This window comes from Schistocerca americana, chromosome 2 (assembly GCF_021461395.2).
Source record: "Schistocerca americana isolate TAMUIC-IGC-003095 chromosome 2, iqSchAmer2.1, whole genome shotgun sequence".
Taxonomy (NCBI): domain Eukaryota; kingdom Metazoa; phylum Arthropoda; class Insecta; order Orthoptera; family Acrididae; genus Schistocerca; species Schistocerca americana.
In genome coordinates this window covers 1,125,685,641-1,125,705,444 of record NC_060120.1, presented here as the reverse complement: position 1 = coordinate 1,125,705,444, position 19,804 = coordinate 1,125,685,641, and the positions used below count along the sequence as shown (strand labels likewise).

Below are 19,804 nucleotides of genomic sequence, written 5' to 3'. Positions count from 1 at the left end.
GTTGCCCAGAAATTTACTATAAAATAATACTAAAGTTAAAACATTTTCTCATATTAGAACAAACATAGTACTAACTCCTATATCATCAGTGAGTTTGCAAAAGTATTTCAATTCAACAACACTATTCTCTCATGAGCCTTGTGAATTATGTTATATCAAAATTAAGAGGCAAAATAAGCCAACAAAGTATCTTTATGGGGTTATAAACAGAGCTGAATAAAACCAGTTATGGTGAGCATGATGTAAAACAAAGGCACACTTGCATATACAAGAAAATATATTCTATCAACTATTCAATTTTTTTTTTTTTTTTAGCATTATGGTCTATTTAAGTGAATGAACAAATTTCAAAATTTATGAGATTTGCTATTCTCAAACTGTGAGGGTGGGTGACATGGCTTGTCTCCTAGCATCATCAATAAAATAAAATCCCTTATTTATCAAGTTTACATATTTTGCAATTCATTAAATACTGTAAAATTACTTTAAAAAACACATAGGAATCATGAAATCTAATCTTATAATATAATTACGTGACAATCAGTCTAGATACAACATCGTTTTGCATGAGATGTGTTACATGGCATAGTATGGTGACTGCATTTTTTTTCTTTCTTTCTTTACTTCCAGTAAAATTCTTTCCAGATAAAGGCATGTTTTTAGGCTCAGTTTGCTCTTTTCTCAATATACGGCTTCAAAGAAACATTCCTAAGACCAAACAGCTTTCTCGACTTGGGATATACTAATCGGTACGCATTTGGATGGGGTTCTCAATAATCTCAAATGGCCCAATGCAAATGTCAAAGAACTTCTTGAGTTCTGCTGTTAGTAACTTTGATCGTTTGTGGGATTTCACTAAGACATGGTCACCTACTCTGAATGTGGTAGCCTTTATTTTCCTATTACGTCTGTTTTTCCTAGCTTCACCTAGTTTCTTCATGGTTTTCTTTACAATCTCTTCATGTTCTTTCATTGATATTAAGCTACATTGTGGAAAGTCTATTAATTCAGAAATAAGATTTGCTGGTCTGAGGTGAAACATAATTTCATATGGTGAAAACCCAGTAGAGCTATGCTGCAAGCTGTTCATGATATCCTCGAAGTTGTTTACATGGTCGGACCAACTAGGATGTTTGTGACTACAATATGTCCTACAAAGTCTCCCTATTTCTCTCATGTACCTTTCTGCTGGGTTTGAAGATGGGTTGTACACGGATATCAAGATATGTTTTGTGTTAGTTTTTTTCCATGAATGCTTTCCAGTTTTTTGAAACAAATTGTGAACCATTATCAGATAGTATAGCTTTAGGTTTCCCTACACTCTTGAAGTAATCTCTCTCAATTTTTGCAATGATCTCTTTACTTGTAGCTTTTTGCACAGAATAAAGTTTAATTAGTTTGGAAAATACATCAACCATGACGAATATAAAACAATGGCCACCTTTGCTTTTAGGTAAAGGTCCATAAAAGTCTACAGCTACTAAATCTAATGGTTTATCTGGAATGATGTTCTGCATTTCTCCCTGACATGTTCTGTTGCTTACTTTTACTCTTTGACATTTGTCACATGTTGATATTTCGTTCCTCACCTTCTTTACCATGTTATAAAAGTAGATATTTTCTTGTAACTTTTTTTACACATTTCTGTATTCCACAGTGACCATAACTCTCATGGGTGTACTTCATTAATTTGTCTGCCTCACACTCTGGCCAACGTAGCTTCCAATTGTCAGAGTCCACATCTGTTCTTCTAAAGAGTGTTCCCTTAAAGACCTTATAGTACTTGTCAAGTTTATCATACCCTCTTTTGCCTAAACAGTCCTTAACCAATTTCCAATTAGGATCGTTATTCTGTCCCCTCCTGATGTTATTGCAAAGTGTCTTTATGAGCTTTTCATCCTGGATTCCCTTCATGTATCTTATTTTAAATTCCTTTTCTTCCTCTTGATCAAACATTTCCTGATCTCCTCCTACTGGTAACCTGGATAAAGCATCAGCTACTACGTTTTCTGATCCCTTAATATACACAATTTCGTAATCAAACTGTTGCATGAACATTGCCCACCTGGTTAATCTACTGTGATATAATCTACACTCCTGCAAGTAACTTAAAGCTTTGTGGTCTGAATAGACTTTTATCTTGTGTCCTAACAGGTATGTTTTAAATTTTGTAAACGCCCAGTGTACTGCGAGTAATTCTTTTTCTGTGACAGTGTACGTTCTCTCATGTTTAAGTAACATTCTGCTGGCAAATGCAATTGTACAATGAAGATTTTTTTCATTCACAATTTTCTCCTGAAATAGTTCTGCTCCTAGTCCATAATCACTACTGTCAGTGTGAAGACAAAATGGCAAACTAAAATCTGGTCTGTGTAAAAGACTGTTCTTACAAAGTTCATTCTTAATTTTATCAAATGCTTTCTGGCACTCTTCAGACCAATTCCATGGAGTATTTTTTCTAAGTAAGTTGCTTAAACATGTTACATTAAGGCATTGTCCATTTACATATTTTCGATAGAATCCACAGAGTCCGTAGAAAGACTTTAATTGTTTCCGGTTTCTAGGAGATGGAAAGTTTACGATAGATTTTATTTTCTCCGGATCTGCACTTATCCCTTCCTTAGTAATGACATGACCTAAAAATTTTAGTTCTGACACACCAAATTTACATTTTTCCAGTTTTAATGTCATACCACCTCTTCTGAGTTTCTCACACACCTTCTTCAATAACTTCAAATGATCCTCCCAACTTTGATTTGAAACTAATATATCGTCTACATAAATTGTTAATTCTGACACAACTTCTTGGCCAAGTACATAGTCTAGTGCCCTTATAAATTCGGCGACTGATGAGTTTAATCCGAAAGGCACTACACAATACTGGTAACATCTCCCATTGTATAAGAAAGCAGTGTACTTTCTAGAACTAATTGCAAGAGGTACTTGATGAAAACCTGAAGTTAGGTCAAGGCTTGACATAATTTGGATATTTTTAAATTTATATAACAACTCATCGATGTTCTCTGGGTGGTCAGTTTCTCTGTATAAACATTTGTTTAACTGTCTGGAATCCAGTACTAATCTGACTTGTCCATTAGGTTTATTTACAGTGACTAAGGGATTATTATAAGGGCTTATACTCCTCTCAATGATTTCACACACTTCCATCTTTTGCAATTCTTTCTCCACTGCTACCCTTTTCGAGATTGGAATACTGTATGGTTTTGTAAAGAAAGGTTCATGTGGCTTCAACTGTAAAGTACATTGGTATCCAATTACTTTACCTGGTATATTGCTAAATACATCACTATATTCCCACAAAAATAATTTCAAATCTTGTTTTTGGTTCTCAGTTAGTTCTCTAGCCTCGACTACTTTTTCATTTACTAACTTTTCAAACTCTATCTCATCTGTATCGAAATCTGTGACATGGCTTTCAATGTACTCACCTTCTTTTGTAAATTCAATACTGTTCACAGTCTTATTCATACAAAACACATTTGATTGAAGAAGTTTCGTAGTGATGACTTCACCACTTGGTAGAGTCATCATTAATTTCTGCCCTGCCCAATCAAATGCTGCACTTACTTTTGTTATCCAAGACATGCCTAGGATAAAATCCTCTGTGAGATCAGGAATGACGAGACACCCATGTGACCATGATACTCCTTCAATTTCAAAAGTAATAAAAGCCTGACTCCTTATTGATTTACTGTGCTTCCCGGTAGCACCTCTTATTTTAATTCCTACCACAGGTAACTCGACATAATCCTTATTAGTTTTCAGTTTTTTACTTAATGATTCTGATATCCCAGATACTTGACTTCCTGTGTCTACTAAACACTTTCCTTTCCATGATCCTATCTGCACATCAATAAACGGACTGCTTACATCAAAGTCAAATTTTTTGTTAATATTCTCATGTAATAAGTCATCTTCAATTTCACTGAATCCATATCCCTTTCCAGTATCCTTACCTGTATCATTACTACCAGAGTTATATGCTGTTATTACCCTAATTGCATTTTCTTTGGCCTGATTACTATTTCTGAATATTTCATTAAGCCAACTACATTCATTTGTGCTATTGTGTGTCTCTCCTTTATATTTCTGTCTTAACATTTGTGCAATGTGATACTTAATTCTATGCCACCAGTCTGGATACAAAGTTTCACATATATCAAGTGTTACCTTTCTGAAATTTTCATCATCCTTAATGGCACTACTGTTAACCCATAAGTTAAACAAAAATTGCTCACTATCTGACATTTCATCATCTACTCCCCTAATGCTGTTAAGATTACCTGCTGTCAATTCCTTCTCATTTTTCTTCCATGTATTAAGATCAAATAACTCATTGGCTGAAATTCTGGCATCCTTATCATTGAAATTGTCAACTGTGTTCATGTGTACCTCGCTAATTTCATTACTATCCTCTTTTATATTAGTAATCCCTAAAGCTTCCAACTCCTCACTTACACCAATAAAACATCTATCTTCACTACTATCCTCAATTTCCTTTTCTTCCCAATCAACATCACAAAAATTATCATCTTTATCCTCTGCACTCTTACCTTCAGTATGCAGATACACATTTAAATCATCCTTACTAGGTGCTCTTTTCATTCCTAGCCCACCAGACTCTTCCATAAGTTCTCTAATTCCTAATACACTTTGATCATTTGAACAACTATTTTCCAGCAAGGTGCTCCTCTCAGCCCACTCATAGAATGAATCTAAGTTTAAGTCTTCACAGTTTTCTAAGCAATCAGTGTCTTTAAATAACTTACCTTTTGTTTCTGGTTTATTTGTATGTCATATATTATTTGTAACAGATACTACATTAATGGGATAACACTCCTCTTTGAAATAATTACTCATTATGTCACAGGTATCTTTCTGTTTAGTTAGACAGTTTGGGTTGGCCCTTTCCATTTGTGTATAAGTAGCTCCTACCTTGCGGACCGCCAATGGAGCCTCATTCAGTTTTTTAACTCCTGTTCAGTTCTCCCCATACCATTATGACTATTCCACTCCTTTGGTTTATTTCCAAAGTGTCTGTTACCAGATTGGTTATGATTATTTCCATACTGACCTTTGTAATGGAAATTGTGTCCTTGTGATCCCTTGAAGTTGTACTGGTGATTTCTCTGATGAGAATCACTACTTCCAAAATTGTGTGTTTCCTTTTTATCATGTTGTGTGTTTCCCCAATTTGTATGCCCTGTCCTTTGAAAATGGTTTTGACTATGGTGTGGTGGTTTACCCGTTTTCTCAATAATTCTGTCTAGTTTGTCAACATATTTCAAAAACTGATCTATTGTGTCATCTGGACCATAAGCTAACTCCCACTGTAGTTCACATGGTAGCCTCCTTTTGAGTGCATCAATTTGAGTGAGTTCATCAAAAGGTTTGCTTAGGCGAGTGAGTTTCCTTAACTGATTTCTGCAAAATTGCTTCATGCTACGAAATTCATGTTTATAAACAGGTCCATTCAAGAATTCGCTTTTTATTCTTGCCTGTTCTGTCTCTGACCAGAATTTACTTAAGAACCTCTCCTCGAACTCTGCAAAAGACATTCCCTCAGTACAATAATGATTAGTCCATGACAATGCTTCACCTTCTAGAAATCTTTTCACAAATTTAATTTTCAAATTATCATTCATATTTGGAAAAAAGATATCCTTGAAATGCTGCGGGAAATCTACCGGATGCATACTGCTCTCATCTGAAAAGTTTTGTACTGGAATATTGTACCACAAAGTGCCAATATTGTTCGGCAAACTATTGCTGACCATATTGCTACTAACACTTTCAAGTTTCTTAGTGATGTCATTAATACTACTTTCTAAACTCTTGACTTCATTTTTGTTTATCTGATTATTTACATCTATTTTTTCAGTAATAATTCCTATCTTTTGTTCAAATTTGCTTTCTACTTTAACAATTTTATCGTCTACAAGAGAAATACGCTCAGATACTGTTTCTTCTACATGTTTGATATCTGAATGCACAACTTTAAACGCATTATGGATTTTCTCTCTACCTGTACTTGCTTCAGTTTTCAGATTTTTTACTTTTGCATCTACATTTTTAACTTTTCTCCCGACATAATTGACCTTACCCGTGATCTTAACCATATTACGACTCAAACTGGAAATTTTTGCTTCTACTTTTTGAAAGTGATTGTCATTTTTCTTTTCATATTCTTTGAATTGTTTTTCAAATTTATCACTCATGAGCTTGAGAGTCTGGTCTAACTGAGCAGCATTGTTTTGCTCCATTTGATCCAAACGAATCTCATTAGCATCGAGTCTGTCTTTAATATTTCCTAACCACTGTCCGTTTTGTCTGTTAGTGTCATCAATTGCCTTAAATTTTCCCTCCATATAATTCATTATTTTTGATAGCATGTCTTTAACTTCATTCTGTCTTTCCGTATGAGTTTCAACTTTGTCTACAGGATTCGGACTATTACTGTTGCATTCACTTTCGTATGATAAATTCACATCTGTACTAGCGTTGGCGACACCGTCGTCAATACCTTCCTCTTTTACAATAGTCATCTTTTTACACAGGAATAAACAAAACACAACAAATTTATCTTTTCTAAAGGAAACTAAACTATTTTACTCACAGTTTACTTATTTTCTTATAAGGTCTTCTTTGTTGATTGGTGCGTGATGGAATTCACAACACTGAAACACTACACTTATATGAATATTGCTTTTTTGGTTGCACAACACTTTACACTTTTTTCTTCTTTCGTGACTTATTGCGCCGTTATTCTTGCTCCAGTAACTGCATCCCGTTGTCTTGAAGGTATCAGCATTCGACTTCCTTTGTCTTGAAGGTATCAGCATTTGACTTCCTTTAACATTTTCAGCCAGGATGTACGAATTCTGTCGTTTTCTTCGCAATCTCGGTGGTAGTTCATTTCGGTAACATTTTCAATAATCCCGGACGACGCCACCATATTGTACTGGTTGTTACCTATCTCGTTTCTTGATAACTGAATGATGTGGAATCTTACGCGGTATATTGTGGTAGGACCACTTTCGCACAACGTGTTTGTAATTGATAATAATACGAGTAGTTCCAGCACAATTTCAGCAAGGCTTATTTAATAGTAGCTGCCGATAGATTACACACTGCAGATCTCGTTTGTCTAGGGGTTTTGTCTGCAAAACATTACTCTAACAAGCATGGCCTGGGTTTTCTTCTTGTTTGAAATAAACACTACCGGGTTCGAATTACTTTCGGCTAAAAATAATATTTATTCGTACTCTTTGTTTAGTAACTACAATATATTCTCTTTGAACATTGATACCCTAAAAATGCATTATACTGTACTGGTCACTTAAACACGTCCATCTCCCTCCAATACCGACAAAGAAGTGGCGTGCAAGCCAACATGTGCCCGGAAGTTGCAGACATTCCTGCATTCCAGATTCTTTGGTCTTCTGACCTTAATACACTCCAAAGACACATATAAATAAATACCTATAAATATACCACATTTATCATCTCAAACAAATCCATTATTTATCATGAAAGAAAATATTCATAAATAAATAAATTAAACACATTGTATGGCAACATAATGAAGTTACCTTAACTCTCTACTGTGGGCATCGTACTTTTCGCATGAGATAAACTTTATCTCTGACAGTTAATTACATTACAATATTCAGTATGAAATGAAGCAAAACACTTGTCATGTCCACCAACATTGCACCTATCACAAATTTTTGTTGTTTTTTTCTTGCAGTAAGCACATTTCTTCTGTGTTTTACTTGGCACAAAGAAATGATTTCCTGGATCTAGTCGTACATCTGTGCTCACCCATCCTCCCATCAATTTGCTTCCTTGTGCTCCTCTTTGTTTTGGTACTGATCCTTTTCCCTTTGATAGAAAAAACATCACTATTCTCTGTCGGACATCCAAAAGTAAGAGCTTCTCATTAGAGTTAGCAATTTGGTATGCACGCCATGTGTTTACTATGCAGATAGATATCATCTGTGTGAATAATGGCCACCACCATTTCTTTGACCTTATCCTCGTCCTATAAAGTGATATCTGCTTGTCCAGTAGATATATGGCACCCATGTGGGCATTGTATTCTTCAATGATATGTGGCAGTGTAACAGATATTTCCTTTTTTTTGCCCGTGAATATATTTTAGTAGAACTCAAGGAATAATAGTACTGTTATTTGTCACTACACATACTGGTTTGTTGTCACTCCATTTCACAACCAGAACTTCATTCTCTTTGTCAAATATGTAGTCATAGAATCCACGTTCCTTCCTTTTGCCATTCTTTTCGAGTCAATCAAAGGACATGCATTAGTTCGGATCTCTGTTATTGTTCCTGCAGCTTTCATTTTACTCTTTCCGAGTGTGATCAGTGTGTCAACACTGGTGAAAAAGTTGTCAAAGAAAAGCTTATAATTCGGATACTCTGATTCTGGAATAATGGTTTTTAGTTCATTTATTACCCTTGCACCTAAAGGCTCCTGTTTGTTGTCAGTCTTGCTACAGTATGGTGAAAAATTATAAAGAAAGCCATTGGAACTTGTAAGACACCAAATTTTATATCCAAATTTGATAGGCTTTTCCCTCAGAAACATTTTAGCTGAATGTTTGCCATAATAATGTACCATTATTTCATCAGTTGAGAGTTCTGAATGAAATACGCGAAATTTACCAAATTCCTATTTCAGCATTTCAAATTATAACCTCAGTTTGTACATCTTGTCGTTTCTGTCTATTTTGGAGTTGTCATTGAGATGAATGAATCTCTTTATTTCCCAAAACCTATTTCTTGACACGGAGTTGAAGACTAAAGGAACACCGACGTCAGGAGCCTGTTCCCAGTACTTATTCTTGTGGGGAAGCTTATGATAACCACTCAGAAGTAGTACGCCAATAAATAATTTTAGTTCTTCTTTGGTTAGCAGAAAATTTATTCTGTTATGTTGGCAAGCATAAATTTCGCTTTGTTCAATAATAGTATCCATTAGTTTCTTAGAAAAAAAAATCCTCAAACACCTGGGGCACTGTGTTATTTGCTAGACATTCCGCATCATAATGTTTGTTGCTCTTCCCTGGTTCACTATTGTTTGTGTACGTTGGTTGACATTATACCACTTACATATATATTTTTTTGTAGATAACATACCACTTTCTCCTCCACCTCCCAACGCTTTCCTTCTTTTGGCTTCTGGATGTACAACTGTAGCATTAACTTCATCTCAGCTGGTTGTGAGCTCTAAAGTACCGGCGTCATCTTGTACAACAGTACATTTTCGTCAGTGTCTTCTTCATCTGTTATTACATCTGCATTGGGTGGAATAATTGCCAATTCTGTATATCATCTTCATCGTCACTCTCTTGATGGTTCTCTAGTTCTGCTAGAATTTCTTCAAATGTAAGTTCACGTGGCATGTTTCTGTCCTGTTGGAATCGTAAAATTCGAATAGAATATGAAAAAAGCAGATATAAAGAACATAAAATGCAATTCTTCTCTGTATATTATGTGTATACAAGAATAGGGCACATCAACAATAAATAAATGATTTATATATATATATATATATATATATATATATATATATATATATATATATAGACACACACACACACACACACACACACACGAAAGGATGTGCGTTTTAAGGGAGAGGGTAAGGAGTCATTCCAATCCCCGGAGCGGAAAGACTTACCTTAGGGGGAAAAAAGAACAGGTATACACTTGCACACACACCCATATCCAACCACACATACACAGACACAAGCAGACATTTGTAAAGGCAAAGAGATTCGGCAGAGATGTCAGTCAAGGCAGAAGTACAGAGGCAAAAATGATGTTGAAAGACAGGTGAGGTACGAGTGGCGGCAACTTGAAATTAGCGGAGGTTGAGGCCTGGCGGATAACGAGAAGAGAGGATATACTGAAGGGCAAGTTCCCATCTCCGGAGTTCTGACAGGTTGGTGTTAGTGGGAAGTATCCAGATAACCCGGACGGTGTAACACTGTGCCAAGATGTGCTGGCCGTGCACCAAGGCAAGTTTAGCCACAGGGTGATCCTCATTACCAACAAACACTGTCTGCCTGTGTCCATTTCCCCCCTGCGGGTTCGGGGGTTAGAATAGGCCCGCGGTATTCCTGCCTGTCGTAAGAGGCGACTAATAGGAGTCTCAACTGTTTCGGCCTTTAATGTGATGGTCCCCATTAGGGTTTGACCTCCATTTTTCCAAATTCAACAGAAGTAAGAGCCTTTTGGGGAAGGACCCCTTACGTGGTGCACCATCAGTCCTCTGTGCCCTAAGACCTTGGCACTCTTTATCGTCTGGGTGTCGTAACTGCACCCTCCATCCCTCATTTTGGGCATACACACCTGATGGATTGTGTAAGTTACGCCCTTAGTGCATCATCATCTGCACCCACGATCACTATGGACTACCCATGGCACCCAAAATCCAGCACGGTAGCCAGCCCGTTGTGGTGGGGTCGTCATGTACCCTCTAGGTTGTAGCCCCCTGACAACACAGGGATCGTACTGCCGATGCCTGAACTGCCGCCTCCCCACGTAAGCCTAGGAGTAGATGCCCGTCTCTCCGGGGCATCAGGACTCCCGGCAACGGCCATCCTGCTAGGTGGCCTTTGCTGTGGCTGGGTGCCACCCGTGGGGAGAGCCCCTGGTCGGAGTGGGTGGCATCGGGGCGGATACCCCGCAATGAAATGGGTACAATCTCAATCCGGTGGTCGCACGACCACCAACGTCTCTAAGCGCAATAAAGTAGACTTTAACGCTGTGGCATATAACCCCAAATCGTCCCCTTCCCTAGCCACGCCCTGGGAGGGACGCAGGGCTGCGGACAGACAGGAGCCATATTCACCGCGATATCTTGTGTGCAGCAGAACTGATGGGGATTCATTTTTGGGGACTAAGCCTCTGTTCTTTGTGACCCATCTTGAATATAAGTTCGGGGAAGTGGCCCCTCTTTCCAAAATGCGGAGCGGGGCCATTTTGATACAAGCACCTTCCTCTGCACAGTGAAGGGCGTTGCTCGCCTGTGAGAAGCTTGGTGACATACCTGTTAACGTCACTCCCCATAAGTCACTAAATTTGGTCCAGGGGATTATCTTTCATAAAGATCTTCTGCTACCGTCTGATGACGAGCTACGGGAGAACCTGGCACAACGAGGTGCACACTTCGTTCGTCGTGTCTTTAGGGGACCCAAGGATAATAGGATCGCTTCCGGTGCTTTCATCCTGGCCTTTGAGGGCAACTGCTTGCCTGAGAAGGTCAAGGTCATGATCTACCGGTGCGATTTCAAGCCCTATGTCCCGCCCCCTATGCGATGCTTCCAGTGCTGGAAATTCGGGCACGTGTCCTCCAGATGCACTGCCAGCCCCACATGTCGCGATTGTGGACGACCTTCGCATCCAAATGCTCCGTGTGCTCCACCTCCCACCTGCGTTAACTGTGGGGAGCATCATTCTCCCTGCTCGCCAGATTGTGCAGTCTACCAACGAGAGCGGAAGATACAAGTAATTAAGACCCTGGACCGTTTAACTTACCAAGAGGCGAGGAAGAAATTAGAATGGCTCAACCCCACACCTATGTTGAGGAGTTATGCTGCTGTAACACTGCAGCCACCAGTTCCTGCAAAGACTCCTTTGACAGTTGGCCCACCGAACAGTCATGTTTCGCCTGCCCCACCACCGGTGGGGGCCACTCTCTCTTCCACTGCTCCCAAAACACACAGTTCGGGAGCAGTGCGCCCCAAGCAACCGAGGACGTCGGTCCCCACCTCTCAGCCGGAGCGGCGACAGCCCTCTCTGGCTCCTCAGCCGGGGAAGCGACAGCTCTCTCCGGCTGCTCAGCCGGAGACGCAACAGCCTCCTCTGGCCTCACTTGTTCGGAAGGGATCCCTTGGGGGAGTCCCTTCCAAGGACTTCCCCAGTGTCTCACAAGACACTAGCCAGTGGCTGAAGAAGCCACCAGCTGCTGGTCGAAGGGCTTCACGCTCTTCCTCTGTTCCTGATAATGCGTCAGGAAAGCCCTCCCAGCATGCCAACCCTCCTCCGAAAGACAAGAGAGAGAAGAGGAAGCTCTCCAAGAAGGATAAGGACCCAGTGGTTCCCGCACCAACGCTTCCTGTCAGCTCAGCCTCTGAGGATGAGGTCGAGCTCTTTGCGTCCCCTGATGACCTGGATCTCGCCGTCTCCTCAGAAACGATGGCCGTAGCGATGTCCGTCACTCAGTCGGTGGCAGCATGTGACCCTGCCCAGTAATTTGCCTTTTCAGTGCCTGAATGCCTCTACAGGACACGCTTTGTACAATCCTCCAGTGGAATTGTGGCGGTTATTTTAGCCATCTACCTGAGCTGCGTCAGCTTGTAAGCTTGACACCTGCTTTATGCATTGCTCTCCAGGAAACCTGGTTCCCGGCAATGCGGACCCCTGTCCTCCGTGGATACAGGGGTTATTACTGCAACCGAAGCACTTACAATAGTGTGTCAGGTGGAGCCTGCGTGTATGTCCTTACCTCTGTATATAGTGCTCCTGTGCCCCTTCAAACATCTTTGGAAGCTGTGGCTGTCCGCGTAAGGACTACCCAGGACATAAACGTCTGCAGTGTCTATCTCCCTCCAGGTGGTACAGTCTCCCTGACCGAATTGGCTGCACTTGTCGCCCAACTTGCCACGCCTTTTCTTCTCCTTGGGGATTTTAACGCCCACAATCCCCTGTGGGGTGGATCGAAGATTACTGGCCAAGGCAGAGATGGCGAGAATCTCATCTCCCAACTTGATCTCTGCCTCTTAAACACTGGCGCTGCCACGCATTTCAGTGTGGCGCATGGCACGTTCTCGGCCATAGATCTGTTGTTGTGCAGCCCAGGGCTTTTACCATCGGTCCACTGGAGAGTCCATGATGACTTGTGTGGTAGTGACCATTTTCCCATCTTCCTTTCACTACCCCAGCGTCGATCCAATGAACGCCTGCCTAGGTGGGCATTTAGCAAGGCAAACTGGGAAACATTCTCCTCTGCTGCCACTGTTGCATCTCTCCCCCACAGTACCATCGATGTGGTGGTTGAGACACTGACTGCAGCGATTGTTTCCGCTGCAGAACGTACCATTCCTCGTTCGTTAGGGTGCCCCCGGCGAAAGGCAGTGCCTTGGTGGTCTCCGGAGGTCGCTGAATCCATTAAAGAACGTCGGCGGGCTCTTCAGCGACATAAGTGGCACCCGTCTTTGGAGAACCTCATTTTCTTCAAATGTCTCCGTGCTCAGGCACGGCGGCTCATCAAGAGTCGGAAACAGGAGCGCTGGGAGAGGTACGTTTCCACCATTGGTTCCCGTACTTCACCCTCCCAGGTGTGGATGAAGATTCGGCGCATCTTTGGAGTGCAGCACTCTACAGGTGTCCCAGGGCTTACCATCAACGGGGCGGTATCCACCGATGCTGATGCAATCGCCGAGCATTTCGCACAGCAGTATGTTCGGGCCTCTGCGTCGGGGAATTACCCGCCTGCGATTCGCGCGCTTAAACGCCAGGAGGAAGGCAAACGGCTTTCTTTTGCTTCTCGCCACCCTGAGACGTATAACGCCCCATTTAGTTTGTGGGAACTCCAAAGCGCCCTGGCACAGTGCCCCGATACGGCCTCTGGGCCAGATGGCATCAACAATCAGATGCTCAAACACCTGTCCCCGGTCTGTCAGCGATGTGTTCTTGCCGTCTTCAACCGCATATGGGGTGATGGTGTCTTTCCGTCGCAGTGGCGAGAAAGTACCATCATTCCGGTGCTGAAGCCTGGTAAGGACCCGCTTACTGTGGATAGCTATCGACCCATCAGCTTGATAAATACTCTGTGCAAGCTACTGGAACGTATGGTGAGTCGACGGCTGTGTTGGCTGCTCGAGTCTCGGGGTCTTCTGGCTCAGTGCCAGAGCGGCTTCCGTCAGGGCCGTTCCACCGCCTATACTTTGGTCTTTCTTGAGTCTGCAATCCGCACTGCTTTTTCCAGGCGCCAACACCTTGTCTCCCTCTTTTTCGACCTCTCCAGAGCATATGACACGACGTGGCGGCACCATATACTCGCCACGTTGCACGGATGGGGTCTCCGGGGCTCTCTCCCCATTTTTATTCAGAATTTTTTATCTGTTCGGACATTCCGCGTTTTAATTGGCACATCCCATAGTTCACTTCATATCCAGGAGAATGGCGTTCCACAGGGCTCAGTATTGAGTGTGCCCCTTTTCCTTGTGGCCATAAATGGCCTTGCAGCAGCAGTTGGGTCGTCTGTCTCACCCACGTTATATGCTGACGATTTCTGCATCTTGTTCAGCTCCTCCACCATTAGTGTTGCAGAACGTGGGTTGCAGGGAGCCATACGCAAGGCGCAGGCATGGGCCCTATCTCATGGGTTTCAATTTTATCCTGCAAAGACTTTTTTTATGCACTTTTGTCGGTGCCGAACTGTCCATCCCCACCCTGAGCTCTATCTTCAGGATGCCATTCTCAAGGTTGTTGACACTTACCGTTTTCTGGGATTGCTGTTCGATGCCCGGCTTACTTGGCTTCGACATATTCATCAGCTCAAGCGTCAGTGCTGGCAGCATCTGAATGCCCTTCGCTGCCTCAGCAACACAACTTGGGGTGCCAATCGTAATACGCTGCTGCAGCTCTACAAAGCCCTTGTGCTGTCCCGGCTTGATTATGGGAGTGTGGCGTATGGCTCAGCGTCGCCCTCAGCATTGCAACTGCTGCACCCCGTTCACCACTGTGGGGTTCGACAGGTGACAGGAGCATTCCGCACCAGCCCTGTGGACAGCATACTTGTGGAGGCAGGTGTACCTCCACTGCGATTGAGGCTCCAACATTTACTGGCCGCTTATGCTGCCCATGTTTTTAGCTTGCCTGGTCATCCAAACTATCGTCTCCTGTTCCCACAATCGGTCGTCCATCTTCCTGAACGTCGGCCCCGGTCAGGTTGTACGATCGCGGTCCACGTCAAAGAGCTTCTCTCTGGGCTTACGGTTTTTACAGTTCCACCTCCTTTCCGGGCCACTTTGCGGACACCCCCATTGTGTGTTCCTCACCCTTGCCTTCGGCTCGACATGGCACAGGGCCCGAAGGACTCCGTCGCTCCAGAGGCCTTCCGCTGCCGTTTTTATTCCATCTTGACCACGTATCAGGGCTCTGGCATTGTATACACTGACGGTTCAATGGTTGCTGGTCGTGTCGGATATGCGCTTACTCTAGGGGACCATTCTGAACAACGTTCCTTGCTGGATGGCTGCAGCGTTTACACAGCTGAGCTGGTCGCCATCTTTTGTGCCCTAGAGTATATCCGCTTCTGCTCAGGTGAGTCCTTTGTTATCTGTAGCAATTCCCTGAGCAGTTTACGAGCTCTCGACCAGTATTTCCCTCGTTCTCGTCTGGTGATGGCTGTCCATGAGTCCCTGCATACTCTTGCACGTAACGGCCGCTCTGTGGTCTTTGTGTGGACCCCAGGCCATGTTGGGATCCCCGGCAATGAGAATGTTGACCGCCTGGTGAAAGAGGCCATCAGTAAACCACCTCTGGAGATTGGCCTCCCGGCGACTGATTCGCGGGCACTATTACGCCGCAAAGTTTTCGAATTCTGGGACACTGAATGGCGCAACCTGCCCGTGCCAAACAAACTCCGTCGTATCAAGGAGATGACGACTGTTTGGCGGTCATCCCTGCGAGCCACCCGCAGGGACTCAGTCGTCGTTTGTCGGCTCCACATTGGCCACACCCGACTGACGCACAGTTATTTACTGTGTCGTGAGGATCCTCTTATTATGCGTTCAGTTAACTAAGTAGAAATTAGTAATATCTTATCTCAGTGAGGAACTTGAAACTTTCAGGACAGGTCAGGAGCATGTAGAGGTGCTCTTCCTCTACTTGAAAAGAACAGTTGACCACACACTGAGTAGATAGGTTCCTAGTAGAACAGTTCATAATGGGATGGAACCTCCGTGGTATACAGTCACTGTAAAGAAAACGTCTAAAGGAACAGAGATTACTGCATAATAGGTGTAAAACAAAGTGTAGGATTATAGATTGAGAGACGCTGGATGAAACATGTTTGGCTGTCAAGAGAGCAATGCATGAAGCCTTCAATGGCTACTGTAGCAGAATATTGTCAAATGACATTTCACAAAATCCAAATAAATTCTGGTCGTATGTAAGGGCTGTTAGTGGCACAAAAGTTAGTGTCCAGTCCCTAGCAAGTGAGACAGGAACTGAAATTGAGGGTAGCAAAGTAAAAGCTGAAATTCTGAACTCGATTTTCAAATGTTCCTTTGCAAATAAAAACCCAGGAGAACTGCTCCAATTCAATCCTCGTACACTGAAAAAATGAACGAAATAGGTATTAGTGTCAGTTGTGTTGAGAAACAGTTGAAATCATTAAACAAAGCTCCAGACCCCGATGGAATCGCAGTCAGATTCTATATTGAATTTGTGGCTGAGCTATCCTCTCTTCTCACTGTAATCTATCCAAAAAACCTTACCCAGTTTTTGGAAAAAGTTACAGATCACACCCGTCTACAAGAAGGGTTGTAGGAGTGACAAAACTACCATCCAGTAGCCTTGACATCGATTTGTTGTAGATTCTTAGAAAATATTTTGAGCTCAAACATAATGAGGTATCTCGAACGGAACTACCTTCTCAATATCAACCAGCATGGTTTTCAAAAACATAGATGATATGAAATCCAACTCTCACTTTTCTCACATAACTTGCTGAAAGCATTGGATCAAGGCAACAGGTAGATAGTGTTTTTTGATTTCCTAACAGTATTTGACTCTGTTCCACACCTACACTGACTGTGAAAAGTACGATCATATGGGGTATCAAGTGAAATTCATAACTGGATTGAGGACTTTTTGATAGGAAGGACACAGCATGTTACCTTGGATGGAGAGTCATCATCAGATGTAGAAGTAACTTCAGGTGTGCCCCAGGGAAGTGTGTTGGGGCCCTTGCAGTTCTTGTCCATTAATGACCTTGCTGTAAATCAGGATTTTTGCAGATGATGCAGTTATCTGTAATGAAGTGCTATTTCAGAGAAGCTGCATAAATATTCAGTCAGATCTTGATGAGATTTCAACATAGTGCAGTGATTGGCAACTTGCTCTGAATGTTTAGAAATGTATAAACTTAGTATCCTGTGACTATAATATTGGTGAGTCACTGTCGGAATCTGCCAACTCGTACAAATACCTGTGTGTAACACTTTGTAGGAATATGAAATGGCATGATCACATAGGTTCAGTTGTGGGTAAAGCAGGTTGTAGACCTTGCCCTAGACTATTGCTACAGTGTGTGGGACTTGTACCAGATAAGACTAGCAGGAGACATTGAATGTATACAAAGAAAGGCAGCATGGTCACAGGTTTGCTTAATCCATGGGAGAGTGTCACAGAGATACTGAAGGAACTGAAATGGCAGACTGTTGAAGACAGGTGTAAACTATCCCAAGAAAGTGTATTAGCAAAGTTTCAAGAACTGTCCTTAAATGATTACTCTAGGGATATACCACAACCCCCCCCCCTCCCCCCCCCCCTCCCCCCCCCCTCCCCCCCCCCCCCCCCCACATATTGCTCTCACAGGGGTCGTGAAGATAAGATTAGGATGATTACTGCTCACACAGAGGCATTCAGACATTCAGACAAATTCAGACAATCATTCTTCCACGCTCCATACATGAATGAAACAGCAAGAAACCCTGATAACTGGTACAATGGGACTTACCCTGTACCATGCACCTCCTGGTGGATTGCAGATTACAAACGTAGATGTGAACTGACAGTCTCTTACATGTGCATGAGGGAAACATCTAATCACCTTTATTTTACCAAGACAAAAATTATGATTTACTAAAGTTTCAAACCTTGACAGGAAATAATGGATTAGGCTGTCCATAAATTATAAACTAACATTATTGTGATGATGGAAAGTCTCATATAAAGACGTGAAACAAATACTAACAAAGAGATAGAGGGGCTGGCCAGTACAGCCAATAGATACACAAAACATAACAGAAAATTTACGTATCGTAGCTTTTGGAACTTTGTTCCTTCATCAGGGAGGAGAGAGGGGAAAGAAGGGGAAGAAGAGAAAGTGGATTCAGTTACTCACAACCCAGGTTATGAAGCAACAGGGTAGAGGTAAACAGGGAGGGTAGCAAAGATGGAGGCATGGGTGTATACTCTACAGTATGTCAACATGTTGCCTTGACCTGTTTGATCACCAGGTCTGGCTCCAATTCAGTGCACACGGGACATCATCGAACAACTCCAGTGTCTCCCAAAAACAGCATTAACCATCCCTGTTTCGATGACAATGTGAAACAGGCATGGAACTTCATCCCACAAACTCATATCCAGCACAATGCATGCATGTTTGCATGCTTACATTTGGGCAGTTACACTGGATTTCAATGTATTAGTGTATCACATTTGCAATGGTGTATCTCGCACTTATATTATCCTGTGATCTTGCAACATTAATCACTTAAATAAGTTACTTAGACATATATGTTCCTGAAATTTCATTACTCTACGTTAATTACTTTTTGGTGTTGCAAATTTTTTTTTTTTTTTGCAGTGTACATGATGACTACAATAATACATTATAATGTTTCTCCAGTGGTTTCAACATTAACTTTTTAACAGAAAAGATTTTGCTTACAGTTCATTTTTTAGTTAACATTCCTAAACTTTTTAACAATCCATATTAAAGCTAGCAATAGTAACTATATTAATAATTGCTGCTGTAAACAGTTACACATATGGACATCAGTTTTGAATAATGGGTTTTGAGTGTAAATAATGTTTTATGTAAGTGTTTGTATTGATACTTAAAATTAAATGTCATGTAATGAATGTCCAGATACTCATATAAAAAGTTTTGTTGGATCAAGTTGTTTACGAACGCGATGTACTGTGTTCTTCCATTAGAGAATGAGACTGTATTGTTTATCGGTTTCATTACAAAATGCTAATAAGCTTTTAGTTAGAAAACCTTCTATAACTAGAATTATTAATATGAGAAAAATAGGAACAGTGAAAGAACGGAAGATCAGTTGCAGAAACAAGAGTAGCTCTGAGTTGCAAGAGTGGTTGCTTTTCCCACACATGTAATTAACTGGCATTATCGCCACTATTAACTTACCATGGTTTCACATCTCATCTGTTCATTGTTCCCCATGTCCTGCCCTTCTGTTCCCCCTTCCTATTAGATCATATATGCCTCTGTTACTGTAATCGGTATGTAAACAATAATTATCACATGACCTTTTTTTGTTACAGGTTGTAATATTTGACATTGCAGCTTTTGAAAATGGAGCAGGATGTTGTGCCCTCTCTCCTATTGGAGTGTTTCTCTGTGATCAGAATTGGAGGCAGACAATTCACTTGAACGTCTCGACGCGCAGGTCACCGAAGTGGCGTCAAATCGAAAGACCTGCACCAGGCGAACGGTCTACCCGACGGGAGGCCCTAGCCACACGACATTTCCATTTTTACTTGAACGTCCATTGCTGTTGTTGATGTCTTTGAATCATGTTGGTTCTTTGTGATTAATAAAAAAATTATACAATCCAATGGTTTCTTCGCCTTGTCTTTAAAAATTCCAGACCTATTGTGCAAACACATATTTTGAGAGTTATACATCTGAGCCTTTTTGTGGAAAGTGCGTTTCACACATACTTTCAAGATAAATTGAATAATGACCCCCATTTTGTGTGTTGGGG

The 19,804-nt window shown here is 41.7% G+C and overlaps 1 long non-coding RNA gene across 1 annotated transcript in view; it reads left to right on the top strand.

Annotated features, from left to right (window-relative positions):
• The window catches only part of LOC124596501, a 28,071-nt gene extending 8,651 nt beyond the window's left edge, over nt 1–19,420 (top strand). Inside the window, exon 3 of the long non-coding RNA XR_006978313.1 lies at nt 19,362–19,420. This is a non-coding gene — a long non-coding RNA (uncharacterized LOC124596501). The remainder of the gene's footprint in view (nt 1–19,361) is intronic.
• The last annotated feature ends 384 nt before the right edge of the window (nt 19,421–19,804 follow it).